This window comes from Cnephaeus nilssonii (assembly GCF_951640355.1).
Source record: "Cnephaeus nilssonii genome assembly, chromosome: X".
Taxonomy (NCBI): Eukaryota; Metazoa; Chordata; class Mammalia; order Chiroptera; family Vespertilionidae; genus Cnephaeus; species Cnephaeus nilssonii.
The window spans coordinates 44,779,457-44,798,865 of record NC_137071.1 but is presented as its reverse complement, the minus strand read 5'-3'; the positions used below and the strand labels follow the sequence as shown (position 1 = coordinate 44,798,865).

At 40.6% G+C, this 19,409-nt stretch overlaps 1 pseudogene across 1 annotated transcript; it reads right to left on the bottom strand.

The window, feature by feature from the left end:
• Positions 1–1,028: 1,028 nt before the first annotated feature.
• Positions 1,029–2,567, bottom strand: LOC307096240 (D-3-phosphoglycerate dehydrogenase-like; annotated as a pseudogene). Its single transcript has one exon. The product of its transcript is annotated as a D-3-phosphoglycerate dehydrogenase-like (transcript).
• Positions 2,568–19,409: the final 16,842 nt, after the last annotated feature.

Here is a 19,409-nt window from a genome sequence, read left to right as displayed (position 1 = left end):
TAATTTTATTATCCAATATCACACTAATAAATTAAATACAATTTTAAGTAAATGGCATTGTTTTATTAATTTCTCCTGATCATTTGTTATTAGTGTATACAAATGCAATAGATTTCTATATATTAATTTTATATCCTGCTATTGCTGAACTGTTTTATTCTAATATTTTAATATTTATTCTAATATAATAATGACACTTTTACTTGTTTCTTTGCAATTTAGATGCCACATTTCTTTTTTGCTGTGCCTCAAACTTTCAATATTATATTGAACTAGTGGCCTGGTGCACAAAATTTGTGCATGGGGGTGGGGGTTCCCTCTGCCCAGCCTGCACCCTCTCCATTCAGGGACCCCTCAGGGGATGTCTGACTGCCAAAGCGATCAGGCCTAAACTGGCAGTGTGACATCCCCTGAGGAGTCCACGATTGGAGAGGGTGCAGGCTGAGTGGAGGGAACTCCCCCCCCATGCACAAATTTAGTGCACGGAGTCACTAGTCTATATATATAAAAAGCCAGTGACCAGAACGCTGTGGGGTCGGACCTAAACCGGCAGTCGGACATCCCTCTCGCAATCTGGGACCGCTGGCTCCTAACTGCTCACCTGCCTGCCTGACTGATCACCCCTAACTGCCTCTGCCTGCCTGCCTGATTGCCCCTAACTCCTCTGCCTGCCTGCCTAATCTCCCCTAACTGCCTTCCTCTGCCGGCCTGATCTTGCCCCCAACTGCTCTCCCCTGACAGCTTGATCTCGCCCCCAACTGCCCTCCTCTGCCAGCCAATTTGGTTCTGATTGGTCAGTTTCTATGCCAGTCAGCGTCAAAAGCTCCGCCTCCTAGGCAGCCATTGGCTCCTCACAGTTGACCCAGATTTGGTTATTTTTTTTGGTGGGGAGAAGGTGGGCTGTTTATTAAGTGGTTATTACAGGGTCAGACCACATAAGTGGTGTCAGCCCCGGGAATGTTACCTGTCAATGTTGATCACAAAGCCCCCAAGGCTGGTCCTGGTGAGCCCCAAGGTCAGAAATGAAACTAAAAGGCCTCAGTCACATGCTGCTTCCAGACGTCCAGGCTGGGCAGTAGGGAGGACATGCATATGACGTGCCAGGTCTCTCCATCGGACACCACTGAGGTCTGGTAAGACAGCAGCTGCATGCCTGCCTCTGCCAGTTGCCCAATCATGGTAGGCAGCATGGCAGGGTTGGAGGGCTGAGCCTGGAACAGGAGCAGGGGCAGACCCCTGGGGAGATGCACTTCTGGTCTGAAGGCAGCTCCATTGAGTGCCTGCAGCACAGTGTGGTGCCCTGGACAAAGCCCATAGCCTGTTAGGGGTCACCTGCCAGGGCCACCTGCTCAGGAGGCCTTCCCTGCATCCTTGTTCTCCTGGCACAGTGGGGTTATGGGAGGTGGTTACATTGAGGCCGGCCTCCTTCACCAGCAGCTTGGTGTTCACCAAGTTCATATTGGCATGATTAGAAGCATCTTTGAGGAGGCCGACAATGACTGTGGGGCTCAGGCAGCTCCCGGCATTCTTCAGGGATAAGCCCTGCGTTACCACCTGGATGGTCCCTTTGGGGGACCCTGCCCAGGCTTGCATCAGAGTCCCCAGAGCTTCTGCCAGATCGATCCAAGGTTTGGTGTGTGGAGAGAAGGCGCTGGTAAGGGCCTGGGCATTCATGACCCCAGTGAAGGCTCTCCCCTTCACCATGTCCACAGCGGCTCTGGTCCTCCTTGGTGCTGGCGCCCAGGTGGGGGCAGCTGATGACTTTTTGTGGCAGCTCCTCCATGAACACGTCCAGTGCTGCCCCTGTACACTGCCTTAACTGCAGGGCCCAGAGCAGGGCACCCTTGTCCACGATCCCTCTGTGGGCACAGTTCACCACACACACGCCCTTCTTGCACAGGACAAAAGTGCTGTCATTAAGCAGGCCTGTCGTGGAGAGCAGGAGAGGGGTGTGCACAGTGATGAAGTCACAGAGGGGCCAGATCTCCTCCAGGGGCAGCTGCTGAATGCTGAAGGAGGCCAAGACCTCTGGTGAGATGATGGGGTCGTACCCTACAGTCTTAATCCCAAAGGACTGCATCCGGACTGCCACCTCTCTCCAGATCCTCCCCAGGCCAAGAATTCCCAGGTTCCTTTATTCAACTCAGTTCCCATGAACTTCTTTCAGTCCCATTTCCCATCCTTCATCAAAGTTGTCGCCTGGGGAATCTGCCTGGCCAGACACATGATCATCCCACAGGTGAGCTCCACAGCACTAGACTGTTCCCATTGGGAGTGTTCATGATCAGAATGCCCTTCCTCATGGCGGCCTCCAGATCCATGTTGTACACGCCGGTGCTGGCCCTGGCCACCACCTGGAGCTTCTCTGCTGCATTGATGACATCCGCGGTCACCTTGGTGGCCGAGCGGACGATAAGGCCTTTGCAGTCCTGCAGTTCGGCTATCAGATCTTCTTTGCTGAGGTTCTGCTTCTCCACCACCTGCAGACTTCCATCTTGCAGTATCTTCTGGCAGCAAGGGTCCAGGCTGTCAATGATGAGCACTTTCTGTAGATTTGCGAAGACCATTGCTGGAGCTGGCCTCAGGATCTACCGCTCTCCCTGGACAGAAACACCTCTAAGCCCCCAGATTTGGTTCTGATTGGTCAGTTTCTATGCCAGTCAGCATCTCTGGGCCTATCGATGGGGCCTGGTCAGAAAGGCAGGGCTGATCAGCATCCCTGGTGGAGTCCTGGAGAGAAATGGAGGTACGGCTGCTGGCCAGACTGGGAGAGAAAGAGAGAGACAAGTGCTGGTCAAAAGCTGCCATAGAGGCAACGGATCAGTCCCTGCTTCTCTCTTCAGGCCTATCTCTGGCCCTGATTCGCAGCCCCCTCAGCAGTCATTGCTGGGTTGCCACGGCATCCCAACAGGTTGTTACACCCTGGCTCTTTATTATAGAGATAATAATGGAGAGCGTGTGCATTCTTGTCTTATTACTGACCTTAGAGGAAAATATTACAGCTTTTCAACATTGAGTATGATGTTAGCTGTGGATTTGTTATATATAATCTTTATTTTGTTGAGGTAAATTCCATCTATACCCACATTTCTGATCATTTTTATCATAAATGATTATTGAATTTTGCCAAATTATTTTTCTGAATTGAGAATCTTACATATGATTTTTATCTTTGATTTTGTTGATATTGTGTGTCATGTTAATTGAGTTGTAGATATTAAACCATCCTTGCACCGCTGGGATAAATTCCACTTTATCCTGGTGTATAATCTTTTTAATGCATTGTTGAATTCACTACGCTAATATTTTGGGGGGAATTTTTGCATGTAAGTTCATTAAAGACTTTGGCCTGCATTTTTCTTTTTTTGTAGAGTCTTCAGTTTTGGCAAGCTAATGCTGGCTTCATAGAATAACTATGGAAGTGTTCCTGTGTCCTCATTAAAAAATAATTTGAGATTAATAGGTGTAAATTAATCTTCAAATGCTTGGTACAATTTATCTGGAGGAGAAGTTTTTTTTTTTTTAACTGCTTCGTTTTCTTTGCAAGTAATCAGTCTTTTCAGATTCTCTCTCTCTCTCTCTCTCTCTCTCTCTCTCTCTCTCTCTCATCTCTTTCTCAATGCAGTCTTTGAAGGCTTCATGTTTCTAGAATTTTATCCATCTCTGGTTGTTCAATTTGTTGGCCTATAATTGTTCATAGTATTATTAATGGCCTTTATATTTCTGTGGTGTTGGTTGTAACATCTCTTTCATATATTATTTTATTTATTTGGGCTTACTTTTTTGTATTTGATGAGTCAGGCTAAAAGTTTGCCAATTTTGTTTATTCTTTCACAGAATCAGCTCCCAGTTTCATTGATCTTTTATACCTTATTTCAGCCTTTATTTCCACTCTGATCTTTTTTTTTTTTCTTCTACTTACTTTTGATTATGTTTGTTCTTCTTGTTCTATTTCCTTTAGGTATAAAATAGAGTTGTTTGGGATTTTTGTAGTTTCTTTATTTATGACTGTATAGCTATAAACTTTCCTCTTAGAACTGCTTTTGCTGCATCCCATAAATTTGGGGGAGGTGTGCTTTCATTTTTATTTGTGCAGTGTATTTTTGGATTTCCTATTTGATTTACTCTTTGATCTATTGGTTGTTTAGTAAAATGTTGTTTAATCTCTACATGTTCAAGATTTTTCTAGTTTTCTTCTTATAGTCATTTTCTAGTTTCATATCCTGTAGTCAGAAAAAGAGTTGAAACTATCAACAAAACAACAAGAAATCCCACTGTATGGGAGAACATATTTGCAAATGTTATCACTGATAAAGGTTTAATCTCCAACATCTACAGGCAGTTTATACAACTTAATAAAAGGAAGATAAATGATCCAATGAAAAAATGGGCAACGGGCCTAAATAGAATCTTTTCCAAAGAAGACAGAAGAAAAGCCAAGAGACACATGAAAACATGCTCAAAGTCACTAATTATCTGAGAGATGCAAATCAAAACGACAATGCAGTACCATCTCACACCGGTCAGAATGGCTATCATCAACAAATCAACAAATGACAAGTGTTGGTGAGGATGTGGAGAAAAAGGAACACTAGTGCACTGCTGGTGGGAATGTATACTGGTGCAGCCACTGTGGAGAACAGTATGGAGTTTCCTCAAAAAACTGAAAATGCAACTCCCATTTGACCCAGTAATCCCACTCTTAAGAATATATCCTAAGAAACTGGAAACACCAATAAGAAAGGATATATGCACCCCTATGTTCATAGCAGCACAATTTACAATAGCTAAGATTTGGAAACAGCCTAGGTGCCTGTCAGCAGATGACTGGATTAGAAAACTGTGGTACATCTACACAATGGAATACTATTCTGCCATAAAAAAGAAGGAATTCCTACCATTTGCAGCAACCTGGATGGAATTGGAGAACATCATGCTAAGTGAAATAAGCCAGTCCATGAAAGAAACATACCACATGATCTCACTCATCTGTGGATAATAAAGAAAATTATAAGCTGTTGAACAAAAAGATAGATACAGAGACAGTAAAGCATCAAACAGAAGGTCAAATTACAGCGGGAAGGTTAGGGAGAGGTGGAGGAGATAAGAGGTCAACCGAAGGACTTGTATGCAAACATATAAGCATAACCAATGGACACAAAACTCTGGGGGGTGAGGGCATGTATGGGAGTGGGGTGGGGGCAATGGTAAGATATGTACACATATAATACCTTAATAAAAAAAAAGAGAAAAAGAGTTGATATGGTTTAAATTTTCTTGTATTTATCAAGGCTTGTTTTGTGGCCAAATATGTGATTAATCTTGGAGAATGTTGCAGGTGCATTTCAACAAATGTGTATTATATTCTTTTGGGGTAAAATGTTCTATAAATATTTATAAAGTGCTGCAGTGTCCTTCAGTTTTCCTCTTACTCTGGGTTAGGATGCCCTGGGTGCATATACTGCAGTTCCCTGCTGTTTCCATTGTTGCTCTAGGCGAGGTTTCCCAGAGAGTGTGTGCTGCAGTGGCCTGTGCAGGGAAGCCTCAGCACCCTGTTGGACCCATTAGATCAAGCTCAAGACGGGGTGGAGGAATCCCTATGCATGTCTGCTATGGCACCATCTTGTTCCTGCTTGAGCTAACTCCAAGACAGGCAGTTGGGAATGCACTACAGTGACCTTGTAAATCAGCTAGAGCACCTGGATAGAGCTCCTTCCTGAACTATTTAAGTGAAGGGAGAATTGAAACAATAGCACTAACCAGATCCTCTGTTCTTGATGGGTTCCCCCAGATCTGGAGGCTCCCATGTTTCCTGAATCTGTTTTGTGTTTTCTCTGTTTTTGTTGTTGTACAGAAGCTTTTCAGTTGTCACTCCAAATGAGTTTCTCTAAATATAGGTGTGCATTCAGTGTGTTCATAAAAGGAGTGAGACCCCTACGCATTCTCTTACATCTCCATCTTTGACCACCTTCTGTTTATTTAGAGTCTTATATGTAACTTTCTTGTAATCATATAATACATTATTGGAGATATTGAGCAGGTGAATAGTATAATCTGATTTGTTTTTTTAAAAGACTACTTTGGAAGGACAGAACCAAGATGACAGCATAGATAAAAACTATTACTCACTGCCTCCCATAACCACATAAATATTACAACTAAAATACATAATAACAATCATTCAAAACTGCCTGAAATGTGGCTGAATGGAAGTCCTACAAGTAGAGAAGTAAAGAAGAAAATAAATTGAGACTGGTAAGGGGGCAAAGGCACCGACTAGGCTGGTCTGACACCCACGTTAGCCTGCTTTTAATTGGGAAGGATATCTTGGCTGTAGAGGTCTCCCGTGAGAAGCAAGGAGTCCCAGTCCCACTCTAGACCCCAAGACCAGGGTTCCAGAGCTGGGAAGAGAAGTCACCATAATAGCTGGCTGTAAAAACCAGTGGTGATTGTGGCTGAGTGACACGGAAGCTGCTGGAGACCCATGCAGTTCCTCTTAAAGGGCTGAAGCATAAACTTACTTGGACTCGCTCCCTCTAGGCTCCAGTACTGGGCTGTGGCTTTGGGGGATCCAGGGACATATGGGGAGGGACTGAATTGTCTGGCATCAGGGCAGGAACTCAGGTACAGCTTTCTCCCAGATGGGGCTGCTTGCAGAGGTCATTGTTCCAGTGCTGGGACTTCCCCCCCATGGCAGAGCTGACTGGAATCCATATCTGAGTTTCCATCAGGATGGCTCACACTGTTTGCTTCTGGTGATTCCCTGAGACCTCATACCATCCAATTTGAAGCCTCACCCAAGTTGTTTACAGTGGCTTTTCCATATGAATGGCCTGTCCTGGCTCAGGCTTTAAACTTTTCTAAAATATCTCAAATAAGCAGAAGCTGGCATCAGCATGCCCCATACATATCAATAAGAGGCCCAATATCTGGCACTAGCACCAGCCTGCTTTGCTTCAAAGATTGGCCTCACCTGGGCACTTCCAAGCCCAATACAAGTAGCAGCCATATACAGATTGCTCTGTATCTCCTGCAGGGTGGCCACAGGTAGTGTCTGACCTCTCACCTCCCAGGGGCTCCAGAGCCAGTGCACCCAGTGGACAGCTTCAGACCATACCAGATTACAACTATACACATCCACAAGTGACACACTCAAGGGGAAAACTCAGTGAGCACCAACACCCCACTGAAGTAAGTCCTGCTCCATCGAGGTGTCTCCTGCATAGCAGCTCTTCCACTGTAGTCTCAGTTGGTCCTCATAGCCAATTGGTCTGGAGGTCAATTCCTCCCAGTGACACCAACAGCAATCAAGGTTCAACAACAATAAGAGAGTGCACATGGACCACAGAGGGGCTCACCAAAAGTGCCCAGCTCAGGTGACTGGGGAGGCTGAGCCACTGGATCCCACAGTATTCCTAATACACAAGGCCACTTTACCAATTCCAGCAAACATAGAAGCTCTACCTAATACATAGAAACAAACACAGGGAAGCAGCCAATATGCAGAAATATGTCACAAATGAGCGAACAGAAGAAATATCCAGGAAAACAACTAAATAAAATGGAAGCAAGCAAACTACTGGACACAGAGTTCAAAACAATGGTTATACAGCTGCTGAAGGATATTAATGAGAGCTTCAAGGAACTTAGTGAGACTTTCAAGGATCTTGGTGAGAATTTCAAAGACAAGAAAAAGTATTAGTCAGAAATTAAGCAAACACTGACTGAAATAAAGACTAATTTTTAAGGATTCAACAATACAGTACAGGATTCCTAGACTCAAACCGACAATTGGGAATATGAGGAAGAAAAACACCCAATCAGAAGATAAAAAAGGATAAAGAATCCAAATATATGAAGATAGTGTAAGGAGCCTCTGGGACAATTTCAAGTGTACCAACATTCACATTATAGGGTACCTAAAAGAGAAGAGAGAGAGCAAGATATTGAAAACTTATTTGAAAAAATAATGACAGAAAACTTCCCCTCCCTAGTGAAAGAAATAGACTTACAAGTCCAGGAAGTGCAGAGAGTCCCAAATAAGAGAAACCCAAAGAGGCCCACAGCAAGTCACATCATAATTAAAATGCCAAGGGTGAAAGACAAAGAGAAAATCTTAAAAGTTAGCAAGAGAAAAGAAGTTACATATAAGGGAGCAGCCATATGACTGTCAGCTGATTTCTCAACAGAAGTTTTGCAGGCCAGAAGGGAGTGGCAGGAAATATTCAAAGTGATGAATAGGAAGGACCTACAACCAAGATCACTCTACCCAGCAAAGGTATGATTTAGAATTGAAGATCAGATGAAGAGCTTCACAGACACAAAAAAGCTAAAGGAGTCCATCACCACGAAACTAGTATTACAAGAAATGTTGAAGGGTATTTATTATTATTATTATTATTATTATTATTATAAGAAATAAAACATATGAACAATAAAATGGCAATAAATACATATCTATCAATAATTGAATCTAAAAATCAAAATAAATGAACAAGGAATCTAATGAACTAAATAAACTGATGAATAAAATGGAATTAGAGGCAAGGAAACATGGAAAAGACTGATGAATCTCAGAGGGAAGGGGTGAGGAAGGGTCGGAAGAGATTAACCAAAGATCTTATATGCATATATGCATTACCTATGGACATGTACAATAGGGTGGTGAAGGCCTGGGGTGGGGTGGCTACTGGGTGGTGGGGGGCAATTGGGGGTAAAGGGAGAAATCTGTAACAATCTCAACAATAAATATTTTTTTCAAATCTTTGGTTCTTTTGCAGAGAATAGGCCACAGGGAGTTAAAAGTGAAACAGTTAGAAGGCTATTGCAGTAGTACAAGTAACAGAGAATATGGTGGCTCAGCTACAGATGGTAGCTATATATGTGGTGGGAATGTGTTCTGAAGTGCACAGATTTAGGATATGTTTTAAAGGTCCTGGAGACAGAATTTACTGAAAGATAATGGAGTTAAAGGAAAGATGAGAAAAAAAGAAGGATGACTCCAAGACTTTGGCCTAAGCAACTGGGTGGTATCATGAAGTGTCTCATGTGTCATGTTGAGCCCAGCCTTCATTAAAGACAGTGGGATTTTTGGAGACACTGAAAAGGGGAAATAAAGGGTTATATTTGTTTTAGATATGGATACTGAATCTAGGTGAAGAATTTATTGGAGAGGCAAGAGCTCTTGGATGGCATTTGCAATGGGTAATTGCAATAGTATAGAATATAAATTATGAGTCTGTAATTAAGCCAGTGGCTATGACAATGGAGAGGAAGGGACAGGTTGTATATACATGGTGGGGAAAAACTAGGTTTACAGTTGTTTATATGGAAATAATACAATATTTAACAAATAATAATTCAAGAATAAACTGTTTTGCCTATTCGCAATTATAAACCTACTTTTGCCTCACCCTGTATTCTAAGCTAATGGAAACTAGAGGACTTATCAATTAATGAAATAACATTGCTGAGCAAGGCATAAATAGATTTTTGTCCCAGATTTACTACTTACCAGTTGTGTGAATATGTGTGTTGAAAAAATTATGTAGGATTAATTATATTTTGATGCACACTTTATTTTTTGAGCCTATTTGTCTTACCTGCAAGGTAAGGATGTGATACATTAATGTATTGTCATGAGAATCATGAGTCAAATTATGAATTTTTGTAATGCCACCTTTATGCCACACCTTTGAGCAACCTCATATATAGCAGAAATTTATATATATTTATCCAGGTGGGGTAGGACTAAGCAGACAACTGTTAAAGAGAAAAATCACAGGTCCCAAATGAAGCCACTTTGTGCTAAAGCTCATGAAACCAAACCTAGACACAATACCTGACCTAATTTCAGTTTCAACCTTCAGGATTGTAATCTTAATCAGTTGGTCTGGAATTTTATGATCAGTAGCAATGAAATAATTTGTCACATGGGCTTTCTCCATCCCCCAAAAGAAGCTGAGATAATCTGCATGAAAAGAACCCCACCTTCCCCTAATGGAAGGTAACCTTGCCTGAAATAATCATTTATTTTCTTTTTCTAATAACTTTCTTGTCCCAACCAGTTTCTTTTTATAAAATCCTTCCATATTGTATATTTGTTCAGGCTTCTCTCTACTTGCTATATGGGATGTTCCCTGATTCATGAATAACCTAGTGAAGCCAATTATATCTTCAAATTTACTCGGTTGAATTTTTGTTCTTTAAAAGATTGCTGGCGACAGTGGTATTTGAAGCAACCTTCTTTTTAAAAATTTATCTAATTTATTTTATTTGATTCACTTTTTTGGGTGAAAGTGATTAATAAAATTATATGGGATTTGAGTGTATTTTGATGCACACTTTATGGTATCATTTGTATATGCATTGTGTGCCCACCACCCAAAGTCAAGTTTCCTTCCATCACCATTTATCCCCCCTTTACCCTCTTCTAACTGCTCCCACTCCCCTTTCCCTCTGGTAATCACCATATAGTTGTCTGTGTCTGTATATAGAGTTTCCTCTATAAATTAAAAAATGGAATTGCCTTATGACTCAGTGATTCTACTTCTGGGAATATATCCAAAGAAACGCAAAACACTGATTTGAAAAAATGTGTGCACCCATATGTTCATTGCAGTGCTATTTACAATAGCCAAGATTTGGAAGCAGCTCAAGTGCCCATCAGTAGGTGAGTGGATAAAAGTCTGTGGTACATTTGCAGAATGGAATACTACTCGGCTGTAAAAAAGGATTTCTTACCTTTTGCAACAGCACGGATGGACCTGGAGAGTATTATTCTAAGTGAAATAAATCAGTTCAAGAAAGACAAGTACCATATGATTTCACTTACATGTGGAATTTAATGAACAACAACAACAAAACAGTTCTCCTCATAGATACAGAAAACATACATACAGCTGTCAGAGGGGACGAGTGTTATAGGGTAGATGAAATAGGTGAAACAAACTTCTGATGGTATTTGGGTACAGTGAGAAACACAGGTGTGGTGCCTACAAACTCTTTTGAGTTCTCTGTCTTTATCACCATTTCTGAAGTCCATTGGTGAGTTCATCTTGGTTTTTGAGCTATGCTTTCTTTGAATTGGGGCTTAGTGATAATCCTGAAGGTGGCATACAGTTCCATCCAAAGCTCTAGTTCCTAGCCTTCAGATCAGTCTGAAATTACCCAGTTGTTTGTAATCCTTTTAACCATTTCTAGTCTGTAGTCTCAATTTACTAATGTTTGCTGGTTTAGTCCAAACTGGGAATTGCTGGACTTGTGCACAGAGCCTTCTATTGGCCAGTCCATAGTAACACCTGAACCCCAGATTCCAAATTTAGATCTACTGATGGCAGCTACATTTGTTTAGAATCAGTACACAGTCACCATTTTTTTGAGATATGCTTCTTCAAAACATTCCCCAATCCTTAGTTTTTTGGTTACTGCTGGATCCAGTCTTGTTTCATCAGTTACTGTTGGTTGCTATTAATGTGCACATGAGGTAAAGCCAATTGCTAAATGGGAATCTTAGAAGTGAAAAAAAGCTTAGTTTTTATTTTAGCTCTGAGAAACCCAAAGGCCTAGCTAATATAAATGAGATCCTTTATATTCAAAGAGTTGAGCACGTCATCTCCCAGCATACCTTCTTATTTTGTATAAGAACTAAAGTACTAAAAGTTTCAGATATCTGGGACGATTGCAAAATTTTAAAACAAATAAACTAGAATCACAATGGCCCTTATGGGAAATATTCCAGTTAGTCAAGATTGTTCATTTAAGAAGTACACTTGAGTCAAGATGGTGAATTAGGCAACCACATCAAAATTACAACTAAACTACAGAATAACCATCATTCAGAACCACCTGAAATCTGGTTGAATGGAAATCCTACAACCTGGGAATTAAAGAAGAAGCCACATCAAGATTGGTAGGAGGGGTGAAGATGTGGAATGGGCTGTTCCTACACTCACATGTGGTGGATAAAAATTAAGAGGAATATCTCAGCTGTAGAGGTTGCCCCATGAGGATCAAGGACCACAGCCACACAGCAGACAGAAGTGCTGGCAGAGGCCATTGTTCCTTAGGTAAGCACTCCCCCCACAAAGCTTGCAGATGGGTGCCATAGATGAGACTCACACTGTTTGCCTCACCTTGGTTATTCCCCACCCAAATTTCAGACCCACCCAAGCAGTTTCCAGCAACTTTTCCATATGAATGGCCTGTCTTAACTCATGTTTTAGATTTTGTTTAAGAACTAAAGTACTAGAAACTTTAGATATCTGGAAATCTCTCAGACAAGCAGCATCTGGCCTCAGTGAGCCCTATACCTCTTGCTACATGACCTCTACTGGCACTAGCAGTAGCTGGCCTTGGTTCACATCTTGGCCTTGCCTGAGCACCTCCAAGCCCAGAATAAGTAGCAGCCATCTTCAAATCACTTTGTAGCTCATAATGCGTATCTCTAGGCAGAACAAAGCTAGTGGCTGACCTTGGCCTGCACCTCCCTGGAGGCTCCAGAGCCAGTGCATCCAGTGGACAGCTTTAGACCACATCAAAGGACCACCACCAAACTACCTCCACAAGCAACACATTCAAGGGGTGGATTCAACAAGAAAGAGAGTTCTAATAAAATAATTCCTGCTCTGTGGGGTGGGCTCCTGCACAAGTGATCCTTCACAGTGGTTGAAGGTCGATGGTTAGTGGTCACCGCCAGTACTTGCAGCTGATTGGCCTGGGTAAACTCCTCCCATTGACATGCCAACAACAATCAAGGCTCAACTACAAGAGGAGGGTGTACACAGCCCACATGTGGCAGGGCACCCAGCATGGGTGATCAGGGAGGCTGTGCCACAGGATCCTACAGAACACCTACTACATTAGGCCACTCTAACAAGCCTGGGAGATGTAGCTGCTCTACCTAATGTCTAGAAAAGACACAGGGAGGCAGTCAAAATGAGAAGACAAATAAATATGTACCAAATGAAATAACAGAACAAAACTCCAGAAAAAGAAAACTAAATAAAATGGAGAGACAAGCAATCTACTAAACACTAGGTTCAAAACACTGGTTATAAAACAAAAATACCAACAAATGAAAACACTGGTTATAAAGATGATCAATGAACTTAGTGACAACTTCAACAGAATAAAAAGGACCAGTGATAAGTGAAAGATACACTAACTAAATGAAAAATAATTTACAGAAAATCAACAGTAGAGTAGATGAAGGTGAGAGTCAAATTAGCGATTTGGAATATCAAGAAGCAAAAAATACTCAATCAGAACAGCAAAAAGAAAAAAGAATCAGAAAATCTGAGGATAGTGTAAAGAGCCTCTGGTACAATTTCAAGTGTACCAACATTTGCACCATGGGGGTGCTGAAAGGAGAAGAGATAAAGAGAGTATATATTGCAAACCTATTTGAAAAAATAATGACAGAAAACTTCTCTAACATTGTGAAGGAAATAGACATACAAGTCCAGGAAGCACAGAGAGTCCCAAACAAGATGAACCCAAAGAGGCCCACAGCAGGTCACATCATAATTAAAATGCCAAAGTTTAAAGACAAAGACAGAACCCTAAAAGCAGCAGATAAAAATAGTTAGGGAGCTATGAGGGAGCTCCCATAAGACTGTCAGCTGATTTCTCAACAGAAACTTTGCAGGCCAGAAGGGAGTGGCAAGGAATATTCAAAGTGATGAAAAGCAAAGACCTACAACCAAGATTATTATACTTAGCAAAGCTATAATTTAGAGTCAAAGTACATATAAAGCTAAATGAGTTTATCACCACCAAACCAGTATTATATAAAATGTTGATGGGTCTTTTTGAAGAAGAAGAATGAAGAGGAGGAGGAACAAGAGAAGGAGAAGATGGAAGAGGAGGCGAAGAAAAAGACCTTGTTTGTTTGTTTATATTTCTCATTAGATTCCACATATAAGTGAAATCATATGGTATTTGTCTTTCTCTGACTGGCTTATTTCAATTACCATAATACTCTCCAAGTCCAACCATACTGTTGCAAAAGGTAAGGTTTCCTAAATAGAAACAGAATCATAGATACAGAGAACAGACTGATAGCTGTCAGAAGGGAGGGGGGAGGGGGACTGGATGTGAAGGTTAAGGGATCAAGCAAAAAAGAAAAAACCTCATAGGCAGATAACAGTATGGTGATTACCAAAGGGAAAGGGGGGTGAGGGAAGTTGGAGAAGGTAAAGGGGGGCATATGGTGATGGAAGGTGACATGACTTGGAGTGGTGAAAAAACAATAAAATATGCAGATTTTGTATTGTAGAATTGCACTCTTGAAATCTATATAATTGTATTAACCAATGCCACCTTAAAGAGTTAAAATATGAACAAAAATGGCACTGAATACATATCTATCAACAATTGAATCTAAAAAACAAAATAAGCGAACAAGCAGAACAGAAACAGACTCAGAGCTACAGAAAACATTTTGATGGGAGGGGGCTTTGGGGAATGGATGAAAAAGTTAAAGGGATTTAGAAGTACAAATTGGTTGTTACAGAATAGTCATGGGGATGTAAAGTAAAGCATAGGGAGTATAGTCAATAATATTCTAATAACTATGTATAGTATCAGATGAGTGGGAAATTTGTCAGGACAATTGCTTAGTAAGTTATGTAATGTCTAATCACTGGGGTGTACACCTGAAACTAATGTAGTAATGTATGCCAACTGTAATTAAAAAATCAAAAAAAGATTTAAAAATAAATTTATAAAAATGAAGTGTACTTGAGAGTAAGGTATGCCGAGTTGAACATGCAGGATTGAATGCCTACTTTAATTGGTATGCAGAAGCTTCCAAAAGCCTTCAAGATTACAAAATTGATGCATTAAAAAACTCAATACAACCTGGTCAGTGTGGCTTAGGTGTTGAGCATCATCCCATGCACCAGGAGGCTGCCAGTTTGATTCCTGATCAGGACATGACCAGGTTGCAGGTTCAATCCCCAGTAGGAGGTGTGCAGAAGGCAGCTGATCAATGTTTCTCTCACATCAATATTTCTTTCTGTCTCTCCCTCTTCCTTCATCTCTCTGAAATCAATAAAAACATATTTAAAAAAGACTCACTACAAAAGGCTAATAAAAAAAGGCACAAGAGATATTTAAAGCAAAAGAGAATAGTAATGAAGTGACCCCTATTGCTCCCCACTTTTGTTTGCAGCTGAGTACTTTTACATTTTACTAATTCTCTGAACTGCCTTTCCTCTCTGAAGAGGCTATTAGACAGTTACCTTTATTTTTAAAAATCTTTATTGTTGAAAGTATTATATATGTCCCCCTTTCCCTCCCATTGACCTCTTCTAGCCTACCTCCTCCCCTTGCCCCAGACCTTCACCACCCTATTATCTGTGTCCAAGGGTTATGCATATATGCATACAAGTTCTTTGGTTAATCTCTTCCCACCCACCCACCCTCCCCCACCTTCCCTCTGAGATTCCACAGTCTGTTCGATGCTTCTATGTCTTTTGATCTATTTTGTTCATCAGTTTATTTTGTTCATTAGATGCCACATATGAGTGAGAGCATATGATACTTGTCTTTCTTTCTCTGACTGGCTTATTTCTCTTAGCATAATACTTTCCAGGCACCTCCATGCTGTCTCAAAGGTTAAAAATAAAAAGACAGTTACCTTTTAAAAGTAAACTACTAAAGGTTGCAAAGAAACTTCTTCAGGTATACACCACCCTTGGTCAAAGACTGATCTGAAAATAATAATTAAAGAATTTCATAAACCCAGAGAGAAAACCCAAACTCTTTTGAAGAATATAGAGTTGTTATCAGGGCTGATAATCCCAGGCTACCAGATCTTTATGAATATATTCACATGCTGGTAGGACCTGGTGAAGCCCAAAAATGGGTGTAAGAAGCAAAATGGCAAAACCCTAAGGATAGTATTTGAGATCCTCAGAAAGAGCTTGCAATAGCAACTGAAGTCTTACAAGTCATTCCCTAGAATCTTTCTTGCCTGTACTGATTGGTGTATTATTTAACTGTGGCAGACTTTAAAGCCCACTTGGAAGCCCTCTTCCTATGACATCCTGGTTCCATATGATAGTGTCCTCCAACTTGTTCTAGCTGCCCTCTTTGTAAACGGTTTATCCCTTGAGATTAGTGGATTTTTAAAAGGGCATTAAATAGGATGGGAAGTCATGATTCATGGCTATTGCTGAACATTTTGAAAGGATGCTGGAACAAGATTGGAAACAAAACTCTGCCACGCTATTAGCTTTATAGCTACAAACCTCCAAGGCCAAAGACCCAAAATGACACCTTACCCTGATACCTTGCATCCCCTGGGGATTTATTATTAAATTGTTGGCCCAGAAATAATGTCTTGTTTGTAATCAGCAGGGACACTGGAAAAGAGATTTTCCTCAAAGACCAGACCCTATGCAAATTCTTCAACTTCAACTCAAATGTCCCTATATCTACCTCCAAAAGATGGCTCCATATGGGCTCCTTTCACAGTTTACAGGGATCTAATGGGTTCTCTAGTAAATTATTACTGTAATTTCTTTAAACAGCCAAGGGGAAACTAAAATTTAAAAAAAATTAAAGGACAAACTTGTCAAATTCTAGTTGATACTGAAACTATATTTTCTACTTTAAAACTCATCTTCATAGTCAACAAATCCCTTGGAGTGAAAAGGTTTCCATAGTGATGGTATCTAATAAAGTTCAGAGAGATTTTTTTTTTAAATTTCAGCCAGTACAAATGACACAGGCATCTTTTCCTGAAAAACTTTCTTTTTTGCTATGTGATATAGCCCCAGTCCATCTATTAGGTAGAGATCTCCTTTCTAAATTGAAAGGAGACCTCACCTTAGAATTTTCTGAACAAACTGAACCTGATCTTACAATTAACCTTCACATAGAAGAGGAAGAATTCAAACAAAGGTCCCCAAATTTAATCTGTGGGCTACCTTTAACACTGACATTGGAAGATTTAGATAGATATAACCAAACCTCTCTCCAAATTATCACAATATACATTAAACCCTGAGGCTATTCAAGGCAACACACATATAGTAGAAGACCGGGTTGCCCAGAGACTAATTATTTCCTGTACTAGCCTCTTCAACATGCCAATCTTACAGGTCCAGAAACCTAATGGATGGGAATGGTGATTTGTCCAGGATTCCAAACATGAATGCCCTTTTGACACAAGTTCAATCAGACTCTAAGTGGTTCACTGTTGGAGACATTTGTTCTGCTTTTTTTTTTTAAATTAGCATTCTTATGAATCCCAACAGTCAATATATATTTGCATTTAGTTGAAACAATTGACAACGTATATGGATAGTTATGCCTCAGGGGTTCACTGAGGCTTCTTCTTCTTCTTCTTCTTCTTCTTCTTCTTCTAATTCTCACCTGAGGATATACTTATTGATTTTAGAGATGGAGGTAGAGAGAGAGAGAGAGAGAGAGAGAGAGAGAGATATCAGTTGCCTCCTATATGCAACCCGACTGGGAATTGAACCCACAACCTTTGTTTTTGGTGTACAGGGTGACACTGCAACCAACTGAACCACCCAGCCAAGGCCTGAGATTTCTTATTTCTCTCAAGTACTTCACCAAGATTTGAGCACTCACAGTTTCCCAGGAGAGTTGACCCTTTTACAATACTTAGATAGTAACCTCTTGATGTGCTCAGTTATCCAAATAACATCCATAAAAAGATTCCATTTATTTGCTACAATAGCTGAAAAAGGACACAAAGTCTCTACAGAAAAATTACTTTTATCTTTAGACACTGTTATTATCTAGGTCATGATCTAAGCACTGAAGGAATTCAGCTGACGCCAAAAAGAATCAAACTAATCCAGGAATTTCTTAGACTTGTCACTATGAAGTGACAGCTTCATGGATTTCTAGGCTTGACTGCTTATTACAGACTATAGATTGCTAATTATTTTCTTTTAGCCTCCCCACTCTACAAACTTATTAAAAACTGAGTCCCTGGACCCCTTCCTTGGAAAGATAAACATAAGCAAAATTTTATAAGACTAAAACAATCACTACAAGAACTTCTTGCCTTAGGGCTACCTAACTATTCAAAACCTTTTACTTTAATTGTGCATGAAAGGGATAATCAAGCTCTGGGAATGCTTATACAAGAACATGGTAATAAACATAGGACTGTTGCTTATAATAGCATACAACTTCATTTAGTTGCTCATGTACATCTTAGCTATTTTCAGGCTATAGCTGTAGCTGCAAGGTTAGTTTAAGCCTCAGCAGATTTAATCATGAAAACTGATATTTATTTGCAAACTGTACACACTGTCCAAAGTCTTCTTAACTCTGAATTGACTCAACATTTCTCTGCAAGTAGAATAATTTCTTATGAGATCCATCTACTTTCACCACCTACTCTACATATCAAATCCTATGTTAACATAAAAAGCATTCAGACCTGTAAAGAATTTTGTGAGTTTATTTGAGCCAAACTGTCGACATATGCCGAGAAGCAGAACCTCAACAAATTGAGATAATGCTCCGGAGAATGGTGGGTTACATCTGTATTCATACATTCCAATCAAAGGAAAGGGACATAGGTGGGTTACATGAAATTCATTGGTGATAGATTAAGGAGGTGGGATAAAGCAAAGCGGGGAAACCTCTGGGACAAGGTAAAAAGAGAAATGATGGACATATGCTTCTTTTACATAGATGGATACAGGATAGTTTAACATAATTAACAGTTGACAATTAACTTGATAACAATAACAATGAGGGAATGTCCTGGTGCCATTTGTTGTGCCCTGATGGGCCCAGGAAAAAAAAGGAAGTTACAAGTTACCCAGACATCTCACAGATATGTTATCTTAGAGGCAAAAAGGCAAATGGGCTCAGTAAAGATGTAAGTTGATCTTTTTCAGGGAAAATACCAGCCTAGGACATGACTACCCACCATAACCTGTTTGTAGTTAAATATTTAATTTCAGACCATCTTTTGTGGTTATTTTAGGTCTCTGAGTTTGCAAGACTGCCACGCAGGCTTCCCCTGAGCTTGTCAGGTTACCCTGTGGCTCCTTTCGCCTCCACCTACAGCACCCTTAATCCTTACTACCTCTACCTGATGAAGGCAAGCACCATGACTATGAGGTAATAAATAACACGCCATTTTGTGACACTGGGTCCTGATTTATGAGCCACCCTTTAACTAATCCTGATCTAACCTTGTTTGCAGATTGGTCATATGGAAAAGAAAATTTTCAAGCTGGTTATGTTACAACTCGCAGTACAATTTACTCAAAAAGGGAAATTTCTGACAAGCTAAATTAGCTCAACAAGCAGAGCTTTATGCCCTTATCCAAACATTCCAGTTATCAGAAGGACAAACTGTAAATATTTATACTGATTGCTGGTATGCCTTTTGGTTTACTCAGGAT